Below are 15,621 nucleotides of genomic sequence, written 5' to 3' on the forward strand. Positions count from 1 at the left end.
AAAGTCTTTCTCTGGTCTGCATCCCCTTAACAATTGTGTGTATTGAGCTGTACTGTACTGTACCCATTCTGCAATCTGTTAATTAAAGTTAATTAAACTATCTTCCATTAGTTGGATGTATGGCCTCTGCAAGGTTGTGTGCAGCCATTTGTTTTTGTAACATCTGCTACATCTGTCCCACGTGTTCTTTGCAGCTCACAGTTGTTAGTTCTGCCCCTCTTGACTGTGACAAAAAGGTTTTGAACAAACTTAATGTCATAGCTTGTATTTGATGATATTCTTCTTTGTTATTTACTTGAATGGTTTGATCATTGATTGATGGAGTAATATGGGGGTCTGATAAACTAAAATTATTCGTTAAAATAACTAGGGATGCACGATAATTATCGGGCCGATAATTATCGGGCCGATATCAGCAATTATGACGTCATCCCGATAACGTTATTGATAGCTCCGATAACATATAATACATTTTTTGGTTAAAAGAAATCCGGTGTGGGTGGATTTGGATGAAGGGCGCTTGTTTTTATTATAGCATCCTCCCATTTTGCCAGTACTGTGGTAAAACTGATAGCGTGTGGTTTAGGAACAGGGAGTTTTTCACAAATCGAGCGCTCCCTTTCTTGGCTGTGACGTAGTCACGTTACATTCGGAGACAGACAGTCGATCTGCCAATTACGTCCCACGGCTTGCACCCACCTCTTCTTCTTACCACCAATCGGAAGCTCTCGTTAGTTTATTTACCTCCGGATTGTCAGCCATTACTCTACTCGGAGCTAACGTTATCTCCCCGCCAGCCACATTGACAAGTACCAGCGCTTATACATTACTGGCAAATGTCTTGTTGCACTTGTGGCAACGAGCGTTGTCAGCATCGACTTTAGTAAAATAGACCCAGACTTTTGAACATTTCGTTCTCTCCGCCATTATGAGAGCAGAGCTGTCTGTACTGAGTCGGCAGCGCAGCACCCGTGTGAGTGAGTGTGTGTGTGTGTGTGTGAGTGAGTGTGTGTGTGGGAGGGAGCCCGCTCGCAGGCAGAGACAGAGGCAGGAGAGATAATAGACAACAGCCAACAAGATTAGTTTGCGACGTTTAAATTCCTAAAAAAAAACTCCACAATTTCTCGAGTACCGATAGCAGTACCGATGACGTCGGAGCTTATAAATACAAAAAAAAAAAAAAAAAGTTGATAAAATATCGGTTATCGGTATCGGTATCGGCTTGAGGAGCATAAAGTTATCGGTATCGGTGTCAAAAAATCAATATCGTGCATCCCTAAAAATAACATAAGCTAACATATATTTTTACATCTATGCAAATGCATATGCAATATGTATAACTTGAATAAGTAATAAATACAGAAACAACATGTTTAACAATATGTAAATGAGTAGCTACATTTATTTTACATTACATTAACATTTATACGGTCTTTGGCCCTTTGAGGGCAACCATAATGCTGATGTGGCCCTCTGTGAAAATGAGTTTGACACCCCTGATGTAGATTATTGAGTTATGGCAGCGATCCATATCCACGGTGTGTGTCTCGAGTCCCGCAACGATATACGAGTGGCCGGATGGATTTAGGAGACGCACTGAGATCCAACCGGCATATCCGGTTTGGCAACTCGCCGATCATCCACCAGGTGGCAGTATTGAAGCGTTGCAGAGTTGTGCTGAGTCCCACAGCATCAGACAAGGCTCCGTGAGTGAAATATGAATACAATGGCGAAAATATGAAATATGATCAAAATAACATCGTACGCCGTGATCTGGCAGAATTCGCATGAACTTGAAACCCGTTGTACGACGTTTTTTGGCGCAGAAAGTGTTAACACTTTGAGCGCCAGAGGTTAATTCCGTATTAGTCCCTTGAATGCCCAAGGCCACTTCAATGTTAACATTAATATCGCCTAATCTATGTTTTAAATTATGTGTCTAATCTGCCCGTCGCTTATCAAAGACTCATTTTCCAGTCAACATTGTCGTGGCAGATTGTTTTTTTATCGCTTCATTTCCGTTTGATAGCATTTTGAAAATCACTTGTTTTCACGGAAAAAACTCATAATAAGCGCCTTTACTGGAATATTCTAGAACGTTGTCATTTTTCGGCCTATTTATGAATCGTTTTCAAATAAACGCTAGATGATCGATAGTATATGTGTACGCATGCACGCTCGTGCCGGCAGTTGAAAATCGATTCTCCTATTTCCTGACCGCGAGCAGAGTCAAACAGCCTATCACCATAATCACATAAAAGCTTATATATCCATGAAAACGGGTCTGATTATCCTAATACTGATAACATAGATGCCTTACCTGAGATCAGATGGTATCCAAATGGATTATTCCAATTCCTGATCGCCATTCGAAAAAAGCGCTCATTTGATTGATCCACCGAGTATAGTGTAAACACATAATCCCCGCTGCTCTAAGGCTCCAGATTGAACTCCCATTCACTTTCATTGTGACGGGGTCCTCTCCCGAACTCCTTTGATTCTCTCATAAACAGGCGTAGTCGAAAGATCTCGTTGGTGGGTTTTTTATTTCCCGCCTCCCAAAAGTGCAGAGGTGATATAGTTTTACAAAAAATGTGAAAAGTGAAAGTAACGTAAAACAAAATACGCTATACTTACTATATCTAACAAAAGTGGAAAAAGAGAAAACAAATAAACAAAACACAATATGTGACTCGCCGTGACCAAACCCGATTTGATCCGCAAAGGGGGAGGTGCTCTGAAATGACTTAATGTCTTGCTGTCCAGAAAATCCCAAAAATCGAAATCTTGATTTTTTTTACATATTTGAATTGTCATTAATCTGTTCCATTATTTGCCCTTAGTTGCAAACTTAAATACAACTTGTAAATGAGGTAATTATTGCTATAATAGTTCCACAAATTTTCTTTCAATTGAGGATAAAAAACGACATGAGCGGGCTTGGGCCTGTCCACAGGGGCCAAGTACATGTACATAATAGGTGTTAAAGGATAACTCCACTTTTTTTTTAAATTAGCTTATTTAACATCTTCCCTGGAGTTAGACAAGAAGATGCATACCTTTTTTGTCTCTGTGCGTGCATTTTAGCTTTGGGAATAGACGCTCCGTTAGCATAGCTTAGCTTCATCACTGGAAGTGGGGGAGGACAGTAGCCTTACAGTGCCTTACAGTGTATTGCAAGGTCTGACATTGACCAAACTTGATATGCATGACCTTGGTGGGCTCTAGGTCAACTCCTGAAAAGGGGGTCAATGTCAGACTTTGCAATCAAAAGTTAGGGGGCTAATAACCCTTGCCATAATTTCAGTGCGCCCCTAACTTTTGATTGCAAGGTCTGACATTGACCCCCTTTTCAGGAGTTGACCTAGAGCCCACCAAGGTCATGCATATCAAGTTTGGTCAATGTCAGACCTTGCAATACACTGTAAGGCACTGTAAGGCTACTGTCCTCCCCCACTTCCAGTGATGAAGCTAAGCTATGCTAACGGAGCGTCTATTCCCAAAGCTAAAATGCACGCACAGAGACAAAAAAGGTATGCATCTTCTTGTCTAACTCCAGGGAAGATGTTAAATAAGCTAATTTAAAAAAAAAAGTGGAGTTATCCTTTAACACACAGACGTCATTATTTAGCTCTCCTTTCTCAGAGAGAGAATAACACACTATTAATACACTATCTTAATGTTATAAGCAACGTAACGCAGTGTCTAAAAAAAAGATTAAAAAAAAAGGCCTTGACCCGTTATAAAACGCATGTTTTAACTTAATTAAAAACCATTAAAACACAGTTAGAATTTTATGAGCGAACGAATTTCGTTAGGGTGCATTTTTTTCAACCTAATGGGTAAATACATCTAAATAACACTGTTGAAAGCTTGGCTGTGTCAACGTTACAAATGTCCAATCGCGCGGCTTGGTGCACTGCTCAGCAGCTGCAGCGCGAGGCTGGACTGCTGGAGAGATGTTGTAACCCTTTCACTGCCACACTACAGAAGCGCTTAGTAACGCGGATTTCTTTGTGCAGAATAAAAATCTGAACGCTGAAGAGCTGCTGCTGTTGCAGCGCGCAAGAGAGATGTTGTAACCATGGGCGGCGGGTGTATAAGGCTGGGGCAGGCTGTGCCTTCCCAGACCAGTCGACACATTATTTTTTATTTATTAAAAAAAAAAAAAAAAAAAAAAAAAAAAATCCCCTGTGTACCTGTGTGTGTGGGGGGGGGGGGCTGGGGTCCGTCAATGGATAGGTGTGGTGACACTTAACATTCCAGACGGCCTGAATACACTGTCTGAAGACTGCAGGCAGGAGCACTCATTCAAGGGTACTATGAATATGCTTGCACCTATACCAAAGCACCTCAAAGCCTTTGAGTCAAAGGCACACTAAGGAGAATAGGCTGGTTTTCAACACAGTTAAATTTTTCAGGAACACTGTCTTTTCATCTCAACCTGTTTTCTTATACAAACAAATTGTCAGATGCAGTCAGGTTCATACTTATTTTACTAGGTCAGCCGATGATGGACAGATTATGTTACCACGTCCAAAATCAAATGCTTTAAAGAGGACTGTTGTTTATCGTGCCATCAATCATTGGAATAACTGCCCAATGAACAAAAGTAAATTGAATAGTAAAGTGTCTTTCAAATACCACCTGAGAATGCACTACTTAAATATGTGAGCAAAATATTCTGATTCTAATGATGTCTACAATGTTTTACTGTTTTTAGATTATCATTGTTAATTGTGATTGTCATATGTATCTCATGTTGTTATGTTTTGTGTTTTGTGTTGTCTTTCTGTGTGGACCCCAGGAAGACTATAGCTCTCTCTACACTTAACATTCCAGACGGCCCTGCGGGCACCCACCCCCACTTCAAAACATGGTTAAAAAATAACTTGTCAACAACATCCCTGCAGAACTCTAACACCATATGATTGCCTGTACCTAATATGTAGAATTATTGTTTGTTTGTACATTGTCTGTACATGTCTGATGTAAATATTTAGCATTTATATATAAATAATATATGGGCATACTGCAGAATTAGGCAGCCTGTGTCTAAACTTGAACTTGAAACTTGAAACTCTGTGTGTGTGTGTGGGGGGGGGGGGGGGTCGCCCCGACGGAGGTGTCAATGGGCAGTTGACATTCCAGACCGCATCCAGTCTGTACCAATCACATCGCACGCATCCGTTTGTATAAACATCTGAATTCGAATGCAGTCGCCAGTTGGTTCCAGGTCACAGCACACAGCAACGGCTGCACAAATGCAAGATGGATATACGTAATTTTTTCAAGACAAAGGAGCAAGAAGAAGATAACAGTAATTCAGAAGCTCTAGAAGATCGCATCCGTGAAGCCACAGCGAGCCCTGCCCCTGGGCATAACACCGTGACCCGATCACCTGAGGCTTCAGGTAATCCACCCCACACTGATTTGGGAGAAAAAAACACTGGCCCCTCTCAGCCAGTCCTGCCAGAATATCCTAAAACATATTTTGGGAAACAGAAACGTTCCTTTTCATCGAGACTGTCAACTCTGAGTCTGCTTCACATTGAAAGTGATCTGACACGCACACTTGGAGTAGAAGAGATCATTGCTGCCTACGATGCCAAGACAAAACGTCGCATATTGCTGCATTAAGGTAAGACTGATTGATTGAAATCATATTGAATGCCTTAATTTGAACACATAATTTGCACTACAGTATATCTAACGAAAGGGGATAGGCTCGCTGTAGTCTAGTGTGTGTGTGTGTGTGTGTATAAATTCAGGACCATGGACAGTAATTAATTTGTGTCACCGCTTCCCCCCCCCCCATTCTCGCCCCATTACAGCAACACAGACGAAAGACGAGAAGATGAGACATCAGACTGGCGAAGAGAACGTGCAGCCCGTTACTGATTTAATTTGCAAATAAAAATGTGCAATATTGACTGCAACTACTGATATTATTAGTATTTCATAATAACCTACATGTCTGGTCTTAAAGGAAGGAGGAAAGTAAAAGTCACTTTAAGCAAGGAACAGATGTGGTTCATCTTGGAACGTTTATTTAGATAAGTATAATGACGGAGTTAAAATTATATATTGTATAATAGTGTATATAGGAACCAGTGCCGTCTCAGGAATTTAGCATGTCTATTTTTATCATGCACATTATGTCTTCTTAATACCGTTTTTATTTTATTATTGTATTTTGCACAATCGATGACCACCCGCATTTCACATGACATTTCCCTGAATAAACCTCTTGATTCTCTAATAAATGTCCTTGAATTTGAAACAAATTTGTTGTGTTGTTATTATATATCCTTTCTAATACTATTGCAATTGTATAGTAGTTCATATTTCATGATCAGTGAACCGTTAATCATATTGGATGTCGCATTTATCTGCATTAAGGTAAGACAATGGTTAATATATTATTGGATGCCTTCATTTGAACACTTAATTTGCACTATATATAAATGAGTGGGGCTCGCTGTAGTATAGCCTAGTTACGTGTGTGTGTGTATATGAAATCAGAACCCCTGGACAGTTTGCGACCAAAAATAAAAGGGGGCGTTCCTAAAAGGGGGCGTTCCTTTTGGAGCCTACCCTGCCATAATGCGCACACGCCGCCTATGGTTGTAACCCTTTCACTGCCACACTACAGAAGCGCTTAGTACCGCGGATTTCTTTGTGCAGAATAAAAATCTGAACGCTGAAGAGCTGCTGCTGTTGCAGCGCGCAAGAGAGATGTTGTAACCCTTTCACTGCCACACTACAGAAGCGCTTAGTAACGCTTCGCCTCAAAGCCGTTTCTGGCCGAATTAGTCATTGAATCTTTAATTTTTTTTTTATTCTTATTCAGAGGTATTTCGTCGAGATTTCATAATTTGTAATGTGGCAGCGAAATGTGTAGAAATATGGTAAAAAAAACGATTTATCCGTTTTTTTATCCGTCACTACCACACTACAGAAGGTTAACCTTTCACTACCACACAACAGAAGGTTAACCTTTCACTACAACACCACAGAAGGTTAACCTTTCACTACCACACTACAGAAGGTTAACCTTTCACTACCACACTACAGAAGGTTAACCTTTCACTACAACACCACAGAAGGTTAACCTTTCACTACCACACTACAGAAGGTTAACCTTTCACTACCACACTACAGAAGGTTAACCTTTCACTACCACACTACAGAAGGTTAACCCTTTCACTACCACACTACAGAAGGTTAACCTTTCACTACCACACTACAGGAGGTTAACCTTTCACTACCACACTACAGAAGGTTAACCTTTCACTACCACACTACAGAAGGTTAACCCTTTCACTACCACACTACAGAAGGTTAACCTTTCACTACAACACCACAGAAGGTTAACCTTTCACTACCACACTACAGAAGGTTAACCTTTCACTACCACACTACAGAAGGTTAACCTTTCACTACCACACTACAGAAGGTTAACCTTTCACTACCACTACAGAAGGTTAACCCTTTCACTACCACACTACAGACGGTTAACCTAGTTGTTGTGTCTTTCACTACCACACTACATGTATTTACATCTAAATGCTTCTGGAGAGGCCATCAGAACATTGAACATTGACTTTAGCATGTCTATTTTTATCTCGTGTTATTTTAAATGCTAATAAAATCTTGAAACTTGATTAATCTCTTGTTTATTATCAGGGTCCCTTTCACTACCAGTCACCAGACTCATTGTAATAACAAAGAGCCTCAGACTGGAAAGCTGCCAGGTGTTAATTGCCCTAGAGAGAGGGGGGCCATGGATTACAATGACTTCTGGGTAGTGTTGTAGTTGTTTCACTATTGTCACAGAATAGCCTGCTCGTCTCTTGAAGGCTATTATCTCTGAATACGTTTTGTGATAATCACCATGAATCATAGGAAGTAGCTTGCAAAGTATCCCACCAAAATGTTCAAGTGATGGCTTATTTTGAAGGTATGAATCTGTACTTTCATAATATGTATAAAAAAAAAAAAAAAAAAAAAATGAAGATCCCTCAACATGACCCTGAAGTCCATACCTGGTCACATATACTTAACACTACACAAAGTCTAAATACACAATATACACTACTACTTCCACTACAAGCAATACCAACACGTTTTACTAGGGATCCTGGTTACCTTCACTGTAACTCAGTCCATTCAAGACTGACGTCCCTGGGCCAAAGCAGCCCTCTTGTATCCAATAGCCCCTCCCACTAGGCTTTAAACAGGATGTACATTTTATTATTCTTTTTAACACATTAAACCAATTCCTACACACAAAATATATATCCTCCACTATATCCACTATACTTCCAACTGTTTTAAATTACAGATAACCAAGTAAACAGTACAATACAATCATATCGCTCACGTGACGATTACCTTGCGTCAACCCCTCCCATTTAACCTGGCGGATATGTGTGCTTCTGCTTGGCCAACACGTCAACCTAGGAGTGCAGAGTGAAGCGAATGCATCATGACTGTGAGTAATAAATGTGATGTGATGAATAAATGTCTTGCTGTATGAACGTCATTCTGCTATAACAACGGAAACGGAATGAAATGATTGTGCGCATTCGGACATCCTACGAAAGCTGACAGGAGGGAATGTTTGGTGTGTGTGTGTGTTGCTCCGCGGCATATGGCGTGTGTGCGTTCCCATGTGCGCTGTCCACATGAAACGCACCACATTACATTATACGGTTATGGTATATGGAAAGACAGACAATGAGTGTGTGTGTATGTACAGTATGCGCACTGCCCGCAAAGTCAGTGACGGAGCCGCACCCAAATCCAAAAGGGTGATTTACCATCTGGGAGACGATAGGGGGCGCTTTTTTCACATCTGAGCGCCGGGGGTGCCTGGATCTCCAACGGTAGAGTCGCTTGATGCAATATGATTTCAGATCGCTAATATAAAAAAAAATTTAAAATGAATATTCTCGGGTGTGGGCATTCAACCCGCGGGGGGTAAACCCGAGAAATCTCGGGCGTGGCATCCAAAGTGTTAATGGGCAATTGTCAAATGTCTCTGTATAAATCACGTTTGTGACTAAGCCATAGAGATGCTGTGTTTACTAGCTTTCAGCACGGCAGTTTAGGCTATTATTAGGCATTTCAATTTATTTTCTAGCATTGTGGACATTTTCGAATGCTCCTATAAGGAACTGTAGTCACGGGGGCCGGCATGGCTCGTCCGGCGAGTGTTGGCATCGACGGCATGACCACAGCACTGACAGGCGCTACTGCGGCACGCGACACCGGCCACCACAACTATCGACAATCGCAGTGAGGATCTCCGTCGACCGGCGCCGGCTGTACAGCAATACAGGCCAACGCCAGCCGAGTTCGCCCCCCGTGCAAAATGTGCTGGCCGGCCAACGCTGGTCAACAAAGATCCTCACCGCGACTGCCGAGGATGGTTATGATAACTAACTAGTCGCGGTGAGGATCTTTGTTGATTGACGTTGGTTGGCTAGCACACCCCGCATGGAGCGAACTCGGCCAACGTTAGCCCATATAGCCAGCGAGCTACAACTCTAGTCAGAGCTGGCCGGCCGGCGTCGGTCGACGGAGATCCTCACTGCGACTGCCGATGGCCACGACAACCGGCGCCGCGGTGGCTCCTGTCGGCGCTGCGGTCGCGCCACCGATGCCAACGTTCGTTGGACGAGCCATGCCAGCTCTTGTCTCAACTAGAGTTTGTTGTTGTTCATTCCAGAAGGTTGCTTCCGGTAAACTAGCGCAACGTCACCACTGACAGCAGCGCTGTGCTCCAATAGGAAGGCATTCGCATGCATAAATGAATAAATAAATAAAAATAAGTACCGTTTTTTTCCCCAAACGCAGTATAGTATCATTTCGAACACTCTAGTACCGCGGTACTATACCAATACCGGTATACCGTGCAACCCTACAGCACTGCTGCTGTTTTTTTTCAGAGGAAACACTGTTACTTTGTTTCTCGCATGCGCAGTAGTGCACCGCACAGTACAGGCCCCGATGCACAGTACAGGCCCCGGCACTGCAGATGTACCCTACTCTCTCGGTCTGCAAGCAGCAAAATGCTGACCGTTTTAGTACAGAACTCTGAGTTTTGTTTTCTTTTACTGCTTTATAATCGTGTTCTCTATGGATTGGATGGTGCTCTCAATTCTTGTTTGTTGCGTCAGCATTGCTCTAACTTGCTGTAAAACTATTTGTCTACTTTACGGTTTTGCTTTTCCACAATATTTGAAATGTCCAACTAGTAGATCTAATCTAACCAATTACATCTGTCAGAATCGTTTGATACTGTCTACTATTAAACACCACCTTCATGAAACCATGTGGGAAACCTGTATTGAATTACCTAGTTGCCTAAATTGTCCAGGCAATGTGTTGGTGTACACAAACCAGCTCTAAGTCAGCTGTCCAGACACTGTGTCTGGTCGGTGTTACAGAGCTGATAGAGGAAGATTCTGGATTGATTGATAAGTTTATTAACAGATTGCAGAATGGGTACAGTACAGTACAGCTCAATACATACAATTGTTAAGGGGATGCAGACCAGAGAAAGACTTTCGTCTTGTTTACATCAGGGTCCCCCATTTTCAATTCATCATAACATATATGACATACATGACATACAGATAGACAGTACTGCTACATCTATACATTTATGGCATATCAGATTTGCAAATACAGTACTGTTTGTGATACAAAAGTGTCCAGAAAAAGAGTGTATATACATTTGGCGTAGAAACTGTACATTGGAGGAGGTTGGGTGGGTGGGGTGGGGTTGGGTGAGGGCTGTACATTGGAGGTGTGGTGGGGGGGGGGGGTTGGGTAGGGGACACACACATTTTACACTGTACATTGGAATACTGACAAAGCCTTACTTGGTCATTTACTGTACAACTAGGTTAGGACATTTGTAGGGGCCAGTTTCGAATTGCAGTCTCACGTAGGTGTTTTTTGAGAGTGTTTTTGAAAGTGGGTAGTGATTCACATTCCTTTACAGCTTTAGGTAGGGCGTTCCACATTGATGTGGCATAATTGCGAAACGTGTTTAGTCCCTTGTTTGAGCCGAATCTGGGTTTTACATGATTTGTGGAGCTCCCTCTGGTGTTGTGATCGTGGTATTCACTGACCTTTGGGAAGTATTTTGACATGTACATGGGTACCTTGGTCGCGTAGTGTATATTGTAGACCAGGCCCATTGCAAGTTGCTGTACTCTGTTGTCTACTCTAAGCCATCCTAGGTTGTCAAAGTGGACAGGGGTGAGGTGGGTTCTAGGAGTTAGGTCAAGCAGTAGTCTGACTAGCTTGTTTTGAGATGTTTGTAATTAGCTCTGCAGATATATGCTATTGCTACCCGTCCCACAGCCGTAAAATAATGTGACTCCCTACCCTCCTTCAAAACCGCTCTCAAAGAGCACCTACGGGAGGCTGCTATTCGAAACTGGCCCCTGTAAATGTCAATCAAACTAACGTTAATATCACGTTGACTTTAGCTACCGAATGGCAGCCAGCTCCCCGTAACGTCTGGCTGAATACAGTGAACAAAGAACAAAGAAAGTCAACAAGATGGCGTCGCACTCTCCCGCCTCTCTGTGGACTCCGTCGAAATGTTGCTTGATTTTGTTCATTTTTACTGTATGAAGCACAATCTCAGGGGCCACACAGAACCAAGCATTTCACTATAATGTACTTGTACCTATGTGATCAATAAAATAAACTTGAAACTACAGCTACGATAGAGCTAATTCGGTATCGGGAGAAATGTAATATGTTATTGTGAAGAGAATTATGTCGCTGCAGATGCTAGCAGTTAGTTGACCATGGAGATGGTAAAGTACTACAGATGTAAAACATTTAGCATTTGTTCTGAATTCAACTGGGATTGTACAACTTCAGGGCTCCTTTCGAGTGCCGCTGCTGCAAGGAAGCAGCACAAGAGAGGAAAACAATGTAAACATAATTGTACTACTTACAGATGTTGTGGTGTCCACAGTCTGATGTCTGTTTTCTCAGGAAGAACGTTTTGGTCCAGATGTGAAGTCTTGGTCCAGTAGAGTTCTACTATAGAATCTTTACACTGTGTAAACAAAACACACACAACGCGTTTGTGGGGGAATCCAGGAAGACGTTGAAACGCAATAGACCACAGACTGCACTTCCGCGTTACATGGAGGAGAGAGAGGGGGGGAGCCAGTTGGCGTCTATTCTTTTACCAACGGATTTCCAGTTCCGCGTTCTGCGATCTGATTGGCCACTGACGTTTCTGGTCATGTGACATGTGCGCCCAATCGCGTGACGCGCCCATTTCCGCCTCCAACAGCAGCAAACTACCTTCAAGTTCAAGTTTCTTTATTAGTTGTCATACAGAAGTACAGAATACTTTTATACAAAATGCTTCTTTCTGTTACGCTCCAGAGACTGTGCTAGACAAAAATAGATAAGTATAAAATAAAATAAGTATAGCAAGTAAAAAATAGAAGTCACGTACGTAGACACAAGTGTTCAGTATGTACATATGTACAATGTTCAATGCAGAGTAGAAGTAACTGAGTTACCATACAATATACTATACAATATACTATATAGTGCAAAGCAGAAATGGGATGAGGTACAATTTAGGTACAATTTACAGTAAGGTGTAATGAGGTATGGGTTGTAGTGCAAATTCTTTACCAATAAATATAAAGTGTGTTTAGGTGTTCTAAAGTGTGTAAAGTGGGTGCTGCAGTGAGTTGTTTGTTTAAAGTGAGTGTGTGCGTGTGGATGTGTGTGCTGTGAGTGCATTTGATGGTTGTTACATAGTGTAACAACGGGGGACCCTGATGTAAACAAGACGAAAGTCTTTCTCTGGTCTGCATCCCCTTAACAATTGTATGTATTGAGCTGTACTGTACCCATTCTGCAATCTGTTAATAAACTTTTCAATCAATCAATCAATCAATCAATCAATCAATCAATGTTATTGGTCATTGAGCATCCTGATGGCCTGGGGATAGAAGCTTCTTCTGAGTCTTTCTGTGCTTGCCATGAGACTCCGGTATCGTTTGCCTGACCGCAGCAGTTCAAAGAGGCAGTTGTTTGGGTGGCTGGAGTCTTTGATAATTCTCTTAGCCTTACCCATGCACCGCTTGTTGTAAATGTTCTGGAGAGTGGGAAGCCCCCCTCCAATTGTGCTTTCGGCTGAACGGGCCACTCTCTGTAGTCTGCTACGGTCTTGTGCGGTGCTATTCCCAAACCAGGAGGTGATATTGCCAGTCAGGATGCTCTCTATTGTGCATGAGTAGAAGTTCTTAACACATCCTGCGCCAATACCGTTGTACGACGTGTTTCAAGTTCATGCTAATTCTGCCAATCCACGGCGTACGACGTTATTGAGATCATATTTCATTTTTTCGCCATGTTAATTATATTTCCCTCACAGAGCCTGGTCTGATGCAGTGGGACTCGGCACAACTCTGCAACGCTTCAATACTGCCCCTGGTGGATGATCGGCGAGTTGCCAAACCGGAAATGGCCGAGTCGACCTCGGTGCGTCTCCGAAATACGTCCAGCACTCACATATTGTCGTGGGACTCTAGCCACACACCGTGGATATGGATCGCTGCCATAACTCAATAATCTACATGATTTGGGCGTGTATTATTATTATACAAATATGAAATGGATCGACTCGATCGCCGTCAAATAAATGGGATCTTTTTGCTCCAGTCTCATCGCCCAACGGTAAGAGGACGCTGACGTTACTTTCAGCCTGTTTGTTTATTATTATCCATGCAAACTGCTTTGATCAATATATCACCCATACTACATAAAGCATTTAACGACGATCACGGAATTATAAACGACCCCCCCCCCCCCCCCCCCCCCCCCCTCCGTTCATCCGCACATGATCAGTCATAACGTTTAGGATCATGTACAGTTGAAATTTTTAATATAGCGTGTATCGGCAACAAACGGCATTTGATAATCTATATATGCGTTTATGCCTATAACTCACGTTCTATGAATTACTGCAGAAAACGATAAAAACATACTTATATTCTAGACGGTATTTTTGGAAGAATCTATGAATGAAAAAGTAAAACGTTCCTACATCCTGAACGATAGATAATCGATGTTGAATGGGCCATAGTAATGTCAATTTAGCAATACAATTTAAAAAGTTATAGCCCTGCAAAGAAGGTAAACATCTCCATAGGCTTAGACTGGTGGCAGTGATCAAACATTGATGGATATAAGCGTGGCAGGGAATGTGTTAAGGATCTTCTGACTGACTTGGAACTTCCTTAGGCGCCTGAGGAAGTAGAGGCGTTGCCGTGCCTTCTTCACAATACTGTCAATGTGTGTGGTCCATGTCAAGTCCTCGGATATGTGGACTCCGAGGTACTTGAAACTGTTCACTCTCTCAACCGGTGCCCCGTCGATGCTGAGGGAACTGTAGTCCCTGACCCCCGACCTCCTGAAGTCCACAATCATCTCTTTTGTTTTGCTGACATTCAGGGAGAGGCAGTTTTCCTGACACCACTGCGACAGATTCTCTACCTCTTCCAGGTAGGCCCTCTCGTTAATAATAAAAAAAAAAAAAAAAATGTTTAATTCCTATAATAGTGGGGGTCGCGGCTCTCTGACACCGTTATTTTTGGGTCGCGGCCTGAAAAGTTTGGGAACCCCTGGTCTACTGTATGTGTATTGTGTCTTGTTATATATGTTTTTTCATCATCTGTGCTTGCCTTCTTGGCCAGATCACCCTTGAAAAAGAGACCTCTGTCTCAATGGGTTTTTATTTTCTGGTTAAATAAAGGTTTGATGATGAATAATGGTCAATAATGGTCACAGGCCAGACGTCAGACTCACACAGTGGTCCCTGGCATGTAGGAAGTCAAACAGCTCCTCGGTGCAGTCCCCCACCGTCGCAGACCGAGGCGCCACGCGGGTCTCACACTGCTCCAGTCTCGCTCTGTTGTGCACGCAATGCTCCGCAAGCTCACACTTCTCCAGCACTGAATCAAGGGGATCCTACAACAGGACAACAGACAGTATCATCTGCCAATTATAAATATATATTCATCAATATGCCGTAACGCATGCTTTGTTCATGAAGTAGTGCGGCACGGTGGTGTAGTGGTTAACACTGTCGCCTCACAGCAAGAAGGTTGTGGGTTCGATTCCCGCTTGGGGACCAGGTTGCCAGGTACCCAGGTGGGGTATCTCCCAGGCCTTTCTGTGTGGAGTTTGTTCTCCCCGTGCTCGCAAGGGTGTGTCCCCCCCCCCCCGTCCCCCAAAAAAAGAGATAAACCTTGAACATACAGATCGCTAACGCTGTCGCGTCCCTGATGAAGAGGGACAGGAGCACTTGGATTGGTCCTCGGGCGCGGCCCACGTTGCAACCCATGTCTGCTCCCGGTTGCCCTTGGGAGAGAAGGACGACGGGATGGGTCAAGTGAGGAGAGGCAGCGTGTATGTGTGGGTGTGTTCCTCTGTGTCTCTCATCTAACATGCGTGTGTTCAGTTGCTGCATGACAAATAAAGACTTCTTCTATTGGCATAAGTTATTGGAGATAAATAGAAAAATAATCTGGCCTAAATTATTTCCAACCTGATATC

At 42.8% G+C, this 15,621-nt stretch overlaps 1 protein-coding gene across 3 annotated transcripts in view; it reads right to left on the reverse strand.

Annotated features, from left to right (window-relative positions):
- LOC311248845 (uncharacterized protein) overlaps positions 1-12,098 on the reverse strand; it is a 170,341-nt gene extending 158,243 nt beyond the window's left edge. For 2 of the 3 annotated variants that reach the window (XM_084338073.1, XM_084338072.1), the window contains exon 1: positions 11,991-12,088. The gene's annotated coding sequence lies outside the window, so the exon portion shown is untranslated. Of the gene's footprint in view, positions 1-11,990 lie in introns of all 3 variants that reach the window. The other variant, XM_084338074.1, reaches the window with a different exon arrangement.
- Between the last annotated feature and the right edge of the window lie 3,523 nt (positions 12,099-15,621).

This window comes from Notolepis coatsorum, assembly GCF_963971535.1.
Source record: "Notolepis coatsorum genome assembly, chromosome: 2".
Lineage (NCBI taxonomy): Eukaryota > Metazoa > Chordata > Actinopteri > Aulopiformes > Paralepididae > Notolepis > Notolepis coatsorum.